At 38.7% G+C, this 12,591-nt stretch overlaps 1 protein-coding gene across 1 annotated transcript in view; it reads left to right on the top strand.

The window, feature by feature from the left end:
- The window catches only part of LOC118280215 (synaptotagmin-7), a 670,807-nt gene that overhangs the window by 22,679 nt on the left and 635,537 nt on the right, over positions 1-12,591 (top strand). The gene's annotated exons all lie outside the window — the stretch shown is intronic.

Raw genomic sequence — 12,591 nt, 5'->3', positions numbered from 1 at the left:
TATTACCCTACCTAAAGTAGTAATATCATTTTCGGAATAAGACCTGAAATCAGATCAGCGTGAACGCTGCATATAATATTTAGATTTTCTTTTCAAGAGTGCACAGTAAATGCATGAGTAAAAAATAATTTAAGTGTGACAGAGTTATACTTTGACATAAATGGACCGGCTCGAATGGATTAATACCACGGCCTCACAGAAAAGCGACATGATACAACGTTGTTTTTTGTTGTGTGAGTGATTGGTTATCAGAGGCCCATTTACCATCTTCACAATCTCCGCTTTCCTAACAACTCTTACATAAATTCATAACTCTCAAAGAGCAACGCACTTGTAAGGCCTCTGGTGTTTCGGGCGGCGTTGATTGCTTGACCAGAGAAGGAATTGGATGATTTACCCTCAAAAAAAAAAAAAAAAAAATGTTAAAATGGCTGTTCAAGCAAGTTTTGTAAACAAAATCTACATCTGTCATTGATGCTCACCTACTCACATCGCCAAATATGTCAATCACATTCATAAATCACTTTAATTCTAGCGTGGTACGTTTTCGCATAACTACATCCAAAGTAGTATCGAATTCAAAGTACGTTTTGATGAATTATTTCAAATTATTCAAAAAACAGGGGAAATTGTGATTTGTGATGATTTGAATAAAGTTTGAAGTTCTTTGATGTCATAGACAGAAGTAATATAGTATGCACGCGGTTATACCTAATGCGCTCTAACAAGGTGCGGCTGACAGATTGTGATTTGTGATGATTTCTATAAGGTTTGAAGTTCTTTGATGTCATAGGCAGAACTAATATAGTATGCACGCGGTTAATATATAAACATAACATGGATTTACCCACATAATTAAAGGTTTTTTAAGAATGATAATTGAACCATTTTCGTTTTTTATTCTAAAAAACATCCCCTATCCATCGTAGCCGTACATCCCATCACTAAACACGACTATGGCTTTACGTTATACGCATTTTACTTTATTTTTCATTTCATTAGATTTTAATTGAATACTAGAACATTCCGGTTGGTTTTAATTTAATTAACTACGCATCCGAATGATTTAACATAATACGATGTGATACAGCTAAAATATTAAGGCATAATTTTTAAATCGCAGCAACTTTCAAGAGTGATACGAAACGTTACTGAATCTGTCAGCCGCACCTTGTTAGAGCGCATTAGGTATAATATATAAACATAACATCTCACCTTCAAATAGTAGGTAGGGTTTCGTTATAAAGCATATTATAAAAGGGATGATGACGAGGCATGAAAATTAAAAATCTATTTAGTCCGCCAGTTAGGTAATGAAAATATTTTAGACACGTATGTTTTTAGATATTATTTATTTAAATGTTTATATTTAAAATGTCATATAAGACAACCACATTTAGATAAAACGAATCAAAGTTTAGAAGTGGGAACAAAATAATATTATGTTATTTCTACGTATAAAATGTACTTAAAAGTGACGTCATACGATATTTCAAATCGATATAATATGATTTTACTGTAACTTTCGTGAGACATACTAAATTAATTATTATGTTATCGGCTTACTCACGTACTGTTTTGACGAGGAACTCGACTAGTTTCAAGCCATGCTAGAGGCTGCTACTGTCAGTAGCAGCGCGACAATCGCCGCGTCGTGTGTCGCGGAATGCTGCTCATGAATATGAGCCTCTAGCATGGCTTGAAACTAGTCGAGTTCCTCGTCAAAACAGTACGTGAGTAAGCCGATAACATAGTAATTAATTCGATATAATATCTTTGAAAGTTTTATTTTCTTTACCAAATAACCTGTTCATGTTTAAAATCGTAAGCAAAATCCAGTACAAATAAGGTCTCAATCCTCACAATAAGTTATTAAATCCAAGTATATTTTGGGAGTACATGTCTAAGACACTCCGACACAATATTCCGTAGATGTCTGTGTTAGGCCGCGCTCCAATGTCGTGAGAATGCAATAAAAGGGCTCTCGCTACTTGAAATGTTTGCTTTGGGATATCGCGGGCTGCTTGTTACACCGAAGTGTAGAAATATCTCCTGATCTGGGGTTTCTTCATGATGTTTTCCTCCACCGATTGTCAGTGGTAATTAATTTATTTTAACACGTATAGAAAGTACATATCTTTATCTTTATATATATATAATTCTTCTGTAAGTGTGTATGTCACTGAACTTCTCCTAAACGACTGGACCGATTTTGATGAATTTTTTTGTGTGTGTTCAAGGGGATCTGAGAATGGTTTACAGTCACAATTTTGTTAGCTGGACAATGCTTTTTTAATTAATTTTTAATTTATTAGTAGTTGTTGATTTTGGAATGTTTTACATTGTATCCGACAAATTTTCAAATTAAAGACGTGTAGACAGGACAACGTCTGTCGGGTCCGCTAGTAAAATATATAAAAGTCAGTCTGCTACTTGCTGTTGGTAGATATCGAATACGCACTCTCATATTATATGAGAAGCAGGCGTCTGACTCTGAAACCAATGTGAATCATTACGACATAAAGGTTCAGTAAGCTATGAAATCAAATTAAGGTATTACAATACTTATTTTGCCTCTCTCATAAACCGGATAAATAAAGCAATAACGCTCTCTGATAAACCGAATCTGTCATTACCAATTCTCATGCTAAGTATTTTAGTTTTATTGGGACAAGCCCGCCACAACCTCCTATACCGCTGCAACTCCTGTAAGCAAAGATCTACAGTAGATACAAACATGAAAACACAGGAACACTAAAGTCCGGCGCGTCCCAGGCAAATGAATGACTGTCTTGGATCCCGAAACGAAACAAATCAGAAGATGTTATTAGAGGAGAAGAAAAAGAAAACGATAGTTTCCACTTCCCTCGGTGAATTTAATGCAGAAGACAGGATGACTTAAGGCACAGAAGAGACTGCACAACTGGGAGAAGCCCAGTCGCCAAGCACCACGGAAGTTTTACTTAAAACTAAAATACTAAATGGGTCCTATGCGTGAGCTGTTATACTTGCTTCCAATAATAGGTATGGCAAAAGCGCCTAAACGCACGGAAATTTGCTCGAGACTCCACAAGGTCCGTGTAATAAACTACACCTGATGAAACAATTAAATTATCCAACATAGTGTTACGCTCAGATTGCCAGAGACCACACTCCCAGGGTATGTGATGGGCGGATTGCTCATGTTGCAACTCCGCTGTCGAACATTGGCACCATGGTAAGTATGGAGATTATGGCAGGTCTTCTTATATAAGTTTTTAAACTGACATGGTTACTAGTAATATCATTAGAACTTAAAACGGGATATTTACCACGATGAAACGACAACGTCATGGTTAGGACCATTGGCTAGAGGAAAAGAGGTAGGCCAAAATAATGCCCGTTGGGTAGACGATGTTATAAAAATAGCAGGCACACACTGAATGCGAGTAGCCGAAGATAGAGAAAAATGGACATCTTTGGAGGAGGCCTTTACCCTCCGTTGAGAGGGGTTCCTGCACCCATAAATATAAAACACTAGCTACTTCCGTGCGGTTTCACCCGCTCTGCTTGGCTCCTATTGGTCATAGCGTGATGTTTTTTAGCCTATACCCTTCCTCGATAAATGCACTATACAACACAAAAAGAATTATTCAAATCGGACCAGTACTTCCGGAGATTAGCGCGTTCAAACAAACAAACAAACAAACAAACTCTTCAGCTTTATAATATTAGTAAGTATAGATAAGAAAACAAAGTACTAAATAAATAAATAAATAATGCATGCATACTGTTTTCGATTTTTATTTTTTATTTTTTGTTATCTTTTTTAATTTTAAATTGTAAAGCAAGAAATAAAAGGCTTTTTATTTTATTTTATTTATTATATACCATGTATCGATAAGGGATATTGCAACAGTGCTGAAATACCGGTAATTCACGCAAACTAATAAACATGGTAAATATCCCGTCTTAAGTTCTAATGATAAGACCTTTTTATGTAGAAAATGTCAGTGTTTAGCTGTTCAGAACAGTTCTTCAAGACTAGTAGGTACATTATAGGACGATTATCTATAGCAAACTAGTGGTCGCCTAGTGGTCGAAATTCGACCATATACGATTTAATTTACAATACCACTTAACATACGTTCAAGGATAATTTTTATTTAACTCAAACTCAAACAAACTCTTTTATAAAACTCTATTCATATAAGACGTGAGAATATCATCGCAATGTCTGTCAATTTTGACGTTTTGTCAAATACGATCAGATACTATGCATGGTAGTGTGTGTAATGTTTTATTTATTGATTTAATGTACTTTATAAGCATTATTTTTGAAAAATATTGGCGTTCTGCACTTCTCCTACACATAAACTATAAGTGTACCAAATTTTATGCTCCTACGTTCGCGCAATTTTCGTAAAAAGGGGTACAAAGTTTTTGCATCACGTATATTAATATATAGATTCTTTTTAAGTAAAACACTTAGTTAAGTATTGTTTAAATATTCTTAGTAAAAAATCTGAATTGAATGAATAACTGAAAGAAACTGAAGTATTTTTTAGAACTGGATTAATATTTAAACTAACTTAACCGTCTAGTCGTAATCTGTTTCATTAACTTTCTATTTAAAAATGTAAATTTAGCTTTTTTTTAGTTAGAAAGACTTTGGTTCTTAGTTGAATAGTAATTAGGGGTCCGTTCTTAAATGATAAAATGCGAAATTTTAGTAACAGGGTTGGTTACTTGGTTCTATATTTCTGAACAAAATACCCTGTTTCTCAAAATTTCGCTTTGTTTCTTGTCTCTCTGGGTGTCTCCTTCTCTCTTACTTAAATCCCGAGGGAATTAGACAGTAATTTTTATTGCTAGCGGCTTCACCCGCGTTCTCGTGAGATATAAAGTAAAAAAAAACCTACCTATCTAAGGCAGCTCATACCTTGTACGTATATCAAATTTCATCAAAATCAGTTCTGTATTTCGCATTTATAAATTTTATTAGTGTGATTTAAAGTCATTAATTTTAATTACATTGTTCCAGACAATTTTGATTACGAGTAACTGACTTGACTTCTTCCATCTCAGAGTGATCGTTCGAGTGCTTTTCCATCAGAAATGTGCTATGTAGCTATGCCACGAGGATGTAATAGCCATATAAGCTGTGAAACTATGTGACCGTTTCCATTGATACTAAGCTACCTATGTAGCTGTGCTACGAAGATGTGGAGCTCAAGTATGCAATGTATCAATAGTACAGAACACATCCATATCACGCATTTTTCCATATAAAAAACAATGCTTAAGTGAGTCCGTTTCTACCAATGCAAAGCGATTGGTGGAAGTCAAACGCATCCACAGCAACGTAGCGTAGCACATCTCTGGTGGAAAAGCACCATAAAGTAAAAATCACTCGGTTAAACATTATCAACAGAGAACCTGTATCAAAGAACTCATATGTCTAGAAAACTCCAAAAAACTAATTTAGAAAGCATTGTCAAGTTTATATATCTTTCTAAAAAAAGCGAAACATTTATAAAAATTCAACTCGAATACGTTGTGTCGTTCGCTATTGTCGATTCCATTTGTCAAGTGTCACAGAAAGAAGTCTAGGATCGATTACTATCGGCTCCCAGATAATAGGAAAACTATAAAAATACCTACATATATCTTAAAGTTTTTTTTTTTATTTATTTTCTTTTGTCGTTGCAAAATGTGTCTTTGAAACGTTTTAGAGTATTTTTATGAAATATGTGGCAAACGAGCTAACGAGTCTCCTGATGATAAGCGCCGCCCATGGACACCCGCAACACCAGAGGAGTAAGAGGTGCGTTGCCGGCCTTTTAAAATGATATAGTGTATTTTTTAAAAAATACTGGTATTGTAACACTCACAATATATTAATATGTATTTAAATATATTTACTAGTGGACTCCGCGAACTTTATTTCGCTTTGCAAATATATCTGCGCATGCTCTTTATTATTTTCTTATCAAATAAAAACATTCGAATTCGGTTCGAATTTTGTTGTTCACCATCGCAATCGCGGCCCATGGACACCCGAAACACCAGTGGCGTTAGAAGGACGTTGCCGGCCTTTTGGGGGTTAGGAATTTAAGGGTTATTGGGGAATCGGGGATTGGAACGATTGGGGAGGGTGGTAATTGGGCCTCCGGTAATCTCATTTACACAACGAAATAAAACGCAAGCGTTGTTTCACATCGGTTTTTTGCGAGGCCGTGGTATCACTCCGGTCGAGCCGGCCCATTTGTGTCGAAGCTTTCCCACAATTTTACTGATCTTAAAAACTTATTTGAGGAGAAAGATCGCTTCGGTGTAACAGTTCCCCCACATTATTATTCCACAGCTACCAAACTACAGGCTGTAGGCAAAATTTTGGCTACAGAGTAAACAAAAACAGGCTTAATATCATTACGACTTCTTCGCGTTCTGGGGGTTAGCTACTGAATAACTTTTGGTAAAACTTTCGAAGTAAATAAGGACTTGTAGTTATTTGTCCTATTGTTCAGATTTTGGGCAAGATTTATTAAAAGATATTATTAAGTCTTTGACTGCCAATAGAAAACTGTTGAAGGCAAATCCTCCACTAAAGTCGGTCACCGGTGACCACCACGGCGTTCAATGTGTTTTGTATTAGGTTTCTCTAAGCTACCACCGAAGTTTAAAATGCCCGCTTCTTATGCATGAGAGTGCGGGCTCGAAAACTCGAAAACTCGAAAACCAATGGCAAGTTTCAATGTGACCTTTTCTGAGTCTACTTTCTAAGCCGTCTCCTCCTTCTGCGAAGCAGTCATGCTAGCTAAGGAGGAGGCGGGGCGCGTGAGAGAACGAACCTCGGGCCTGCGGACGGCGAGCAAGGGTAGTTCGCCGCCCGACCAGAACCAGACCCGTGCGTGCGGCGCGTCGCAAAGAGCCGTCAGACCACTACGGATGGGGCCCAGTAGGCCTGATCCGGAGCTGCGGACTACCTAGCGGGTTTACCGGGGCTCCGGTTCGAAAAGCAGGAGTAGGAACGGGGTGGTTTTTAGTCAGTAAGAGTCTGACACTCCCTCTCGCCTCGCCCAAGGCGAGAAAAGTAATTGGATGATTTTCCCCCCTCAAAAAAAAAAAGTATATTTAGACATCATCATCATCATCAGTCTGTTTTCGTCCCCTACTGGACATAGGCCCCTAACGGCCCTCCAATGGCCAGCCACTGAACTCAATATTTAGACAACACTGACAAACGGTGAAGGAAAACATCGTGTGGAAACCTGGGCTTATAATTTCTAATTATTATTATTTTGAAAAGACGTGAGAAACGTCGTTCGTTTCTATATTATTTTTGGAAATTAATATTAACCACTGTTTCACTTCCCTTAAATGTGTGTAGTATGTATGTATGTATGTATGTATGTATAGTTCCCAATCAGCAAATAAAACGTAAAATCTCATATTGCGTAGTCTTATGATTGTTAAATCAAAGACGAATGCGCTTTAATATCTATAAGCAAAAAAGTATCTTAACCACACAACCAGAATGTCGAAATTCATTCGTCACCGCAATCTTTTCAGTATATTCTTTTTTTAATAATATCGCTGTAATATTCGTCCAATTTTCACTAAATAAGTACCTAGGTATGGTGAAAACTTTATTGCTTGAAACGTGAAAATTATGTTTACGCGAAATAAATTATGATTGATTGCCGCTGAAATCCGTCAGCCGTACATAACTGGATTGTATTATTTATGAAAATGTTTTTTGCTTTTTTTTCATAATTTTCTTTTTTTTATTAAAACTGCGTTATTATTAGTCGGCTCGAGCCAGATATTATTAGTTGTTGCAAAGGAGCTGCGGACTACCTAGCGGGCTTACCGGAGCTCTGCCTCGGCGAAATAATATAATACTTACAAGTGTTATTTTGCACTGGTTTTTTTGTGAGACCTCTTCGGGGTTGCTGGGTCGAACCCAGCAGTACCGGATGGTCTGATCCGGAGCTGCGGACTACCTAGCGGATTTACCGGGGTCCGGCTCGAAAAGCAGGAGTAGGAACGGGGTGGTTTTTAGTCAGTAAGAGTCTTACTCTCTCGCCTCACCCAAGGCGAAAGAAGTCATTGAATGATTTTCCCCCCTTGAAAAAAGCTTACAAAGCTGCATGGAAAAGCTAGTAAGTATGACTAAACCACCACGGTGCACGGAGAGGCTAGGCACATGTATTAAGTTTCGCTTTGTAAGAAAATGTATGTAGTTGTGTCCACTGCAACCCATTTTTTTGAGGGGGGAAAACCATCCAATTACTTCTCCCTCCTTGGGTGAAGTGGAAGGGAGTGTCAGACTCTTACTGACTAAAAACCATCTCGTTCCTTCTCCTGCTTTGAGCCGGAGCCCCGGTAAACCCGCTAGGTAGTACGCAGCTGGGTCTACGTTTCCGTTACAGCTCACTTATCGCAGTGCTGTTTTCAGTCATACACCTTGTCTTTCCATGCATACACACACTATACTTAGGCCGTGTCCACATCTCCATGTCACGAGGTCGTCAACGTGGAACGGTGCGGTAACGTGGCACGTTACGTTGACGTGACGTGCAATTTTACGTTTTATGGAACGCACGGCATTTTTTTTTTATGGAACACAGCAATCGCCGCCGCCCATGGACACTTGAAACACCAGAGGCGTTACAAGTGCGTTGCCGGCCTTTTGGGGATTAGGAATTTAACGGTTGTTGTTCGGCAATGGGGATGGGGAAGATTGGGAAGAGGGGAATTGGGCCTCCGGTAACCTCACTCACACAACGAAACACAACGCAAGCGTTGTTTCACGTCGGTTTTCGTGAGGCCGTGGTATCACTCCGGTCGAGCCGGCCCGTTCGTGCCGAAGCATGGCTCTCCCACACAGCATGCGCCGCGGCTCTTGTCTTTAAATCTATCAATACATTATCTCCAATAGCCAACATTTGGTCCAACTTTCAGAAGTTATCCCAAGGTTTCGAGGACCCGTGGGGGCCTCGCAAGGTCATACGGGCGACTTAGGGACAAGTTTCTGACAGACCCAACTGATATACTTTAGCAGATAATAACTCGGAAATGTCAAAATAACTAAACTAATTATAGGATTATTTTGATTAATGTTTTATTGGAAGGCGCTGGGCAGTTTTCAAAGTCAAATCATTTATTCTAATGAAACCATAAAGAGGTACTAAAGAAATAAATCATAGTCTGTCAGTCTGTCCGTCAGAAAAGCTTTGGAAAAGAACGAGCAAGAAACTCCATTCAATTTTCACTGACTGGTTGACTGGCTGCCACGCAACATGTAGCAGGTTAGATTCGGAACAACTCTTTGTGCGATGCACAAATTGTTGATTTATTTATTTATTTGTTTGACTGCATAGTTGGTGTGGTGGCTGGGCAACTGGCTGCCGCGCAACGGGTAGCGGGTTCGATTCCCGCACGGAGCAACTCTTTGTGTGATCCACAAATTGTTGTTTCGGGTCTGAGTGTCATGTGCATGTGAACTTGTATGTTTGTAAACGCACCCACGACACAGGAGAAATCCTAATGTGGGGCAACGTTTCTAAAAAAGAAAAAGAAAGAAAAACAATTATCAAAAGGTACATACAGTTTTATACATTATCCAAAAATCGCCAAACTATAAGACAGTTTGTCGGCGTCATGTCTTGGTGTCATGTGTATGTGAACTTGTATGTTTGTAAACGCACCCACGACACAGGAGAAAATCCTAGTGTGGGGGCAAGGTTTTAAAAAAAATCTCCGTGCGGAAATCGAAGTTGCCCAGCTACCGCACCAACCATGCAGTCAATTGGCATTCCATTGTCTCTGCCTTCCCCCATGGGAGACAGGAGATTAGGTAATGTCATGTAAAGGAATTGGAATAATGTTCGACATAGGTACAATAGGCGTGTCCGAAATGACAGAATACTCATAAAAAAGCTTCGATCCGCTGAATTTAAGATGGCCGTGCCATACCTCTATATTTCATCTTAATAGTTCACCATTTCGATATCGACTAAAGTACTGGTAGTTTTATGTCTCTGCTATTTCAGAAATGATGATAAAGGGTCTCAGCACTCATCATATGCCACGCCTTTTCTTACCCAAGGGTATAAGCAGACGTAGATAAAATATGTGCCTATGTTGACACCCAATTCCTAAAAAGGAGGTTATTAGTTTGACTTTGTTTTTATGTTTGTTTGTCCGCGTTTATCGCTCGATTGGAATATTTCTACAGAACTTGTTTTTTAAATGTGGGAGAGCAATGTTTCGATGCCGAGCAGAAAACCGACGTGAACAACGCTTGCGTTGTGTTTCGTTGTGTGAGTGAGGTTACCAAAAGTCCAATTCCCAATCTTCCGAACCCACGATTCGCTAACAATCTTAAATTCTCAACCCCCAAAAGGCCGGTAACGCACTACAAATGCGTGGCAGCCACAACTGTGCGTTTCTTACGAAATTTTCTGCCTCGCACAGCAAAACTGTGGAATGAGCTGTCGTCAGCGGTATTTCCGAACCGATACCTTCAAGAAAAGGGTGTTTTATTATAAGGCTGGCCTATTAAAAGGCCGGCAACACACCTGTGATTCGTCTGTTTCGGGTGTTCATGGGCGGCGGCGATTGCTTACCATCAGGTGATCCGTCTGCTCGTTTACTAGCTTATACCAAAAAAAAAAACCAATAATCAGAATCAATATGACTCCAAATCAGTGGGCAGTGAGTTCCATATAAAATTGCAACAATGTCCATAAACCGCGCATCGTTATCGTTGAATGATAAAGACTTTCATAAAAGCATGTTGCTCTTACTTAATGAACGGTATCAGCGCTGTATGTGCGTAATCTTATCAGTTTCAGTAGGTATGTTCAGGTATTTTCAGGGTTTAGTATAGGGTAGGTATAGTACTAATGTATAGAAGTTAAATGGAAATACATATATTTGCATGCGACTTAATTGTAGTTTTTATATAAAATGTTGAGATTCAGGATCGATTCCAGAGTTGATAAATGGTCTTAGTATCATTATCGAGTGCTTCTAGGACTAGGTTTGTGGTTCACACAAAGAGTTGCTCCGTTCGGGAATCGAACCCGTTACACGTTGCGCGGCAGCCGATTGTCCAGTCATTGTGCCAAAGACAAATATAATAACTACATAGTATAAAATAAAGTCACTTTCTCTGTCCCTATATCCCTTTAAAACTACGCAACGGATTTTGATGTGGTTTTTTTAATAGATAGAATGATTCAAGAGGCAGGTTAATATGTGTAATACATGCATAATATATAACCATTGCACCCATGCGAAGCTAGGGCGGATCGCTAGTATAGAATATATCATTACATACAAATATGTAAATACCTAACTTAATTGTCATAATAAACCCAATTCATTTGGAGAGTCCATACGCTCCTGTCAATATGTCATTATAATTGAATTCTGACATGATATATTGTTATCGCCGGTTCAAATTAGCATTTGGGTGCTTTTCCACCAGAGATGTGCTATGCAGCTATGTAATGCAGGATGTAATAGTTAAGCTTTAAAACTATGTGACTGTTTCGACTGATACTATAAGCTATGTAGGTCTGTGCTATGAAGATGTGACGCTGCGAAGTAGTTATACGAGGAAGATGTGCAGCTCGAGAATGCGATGTATCGATAGTAAGGTAGATATCCATAGCACATACTTAGAACATATCCATAATACGCATCCACAGCACACATCCATAGCACGCATCTTTTCATATAAAACATATCTTAGTTGAACCTGTTTCCACCAGTGCTAAGCTATGTGTACTTATGAATATGATTGGGTAGAACTCAAACGCATCCACAGCAACGTAGCATAGCACATCTCCGGTAGAAAATAACCCTTGTTTCAACTAAGATATGTATTTATACCACGGGTATTGCAGCGAAGCCGCGGCCATCACATTCTTGTGATTCGTCTGGTGTTATTTATTATATTATTTCTTTATTAACACAACTATTAAGTTTGTATTAAGTCCTAGGTTAAGTAAATGTAATCTAGGATAAGTTAGTCCTCAAATTTGCAACGCCTGAAAAAGGCAGTTAAGATGTACCTAACATTTAAATTAAGACCTGTAATACCTACCTTAACGTGCAATAAATATTTTGAGTTTGAGTTTGAGTTACGGGTGTTTATGGGCAGCGCTGATCACTTACCATCAGGTGATCTGACTGCTGGTTTGCAACCTATTCCAGAGAGACATTTCTAATTAACTTGAACCTTAACCTGAAATCTCCAACCTGTCTATCAACCATGGTGATTATCCGGAGCTGCGGACTACCTAGCGGGTTTACCGGGGCTCCGGCTCGACGGGCAGGAGTAGGAACGGGGTGGTTTTTAGTCAGTAAGAGTCTGACACTCCCTCTCGCCTCGCCCAAGGCGGGAGAAGTCATTGGATGATTTTCCACCCTGAAAAAAAATAAAAAAAAAGCATGGTGATTATAGAAACCCTTCTTATGTAGTTGTAGTAAGCCTATAACAGTAACAATGGATTTTTACCGTTTGTTGATGACGGTGAATCATTATTTTGTCCAAACCGGGGTTTGACTTTGAGACCTCTTGTTTAACAGTCA

Source organism: Spodoptera frugiperda, chromosome 21 (genome assembly GCF_023101765.2).
Source record: "Spodoptera frugiperda isolate SF20-4 chromosome 21, AGI-APGP_CSIRO_Sfru_2.0, whole genome shotgun sequence".
Lineage (NCBI taxonomy): Eukaryota > Metazoa > Arthropoda > Insecta > Lepidoptera > Noctuidae > Spodoptera > Spodoptera frugiperda.
This window is presented reverse-complemented; position numbering and strand designations above follow the sequence as displayed.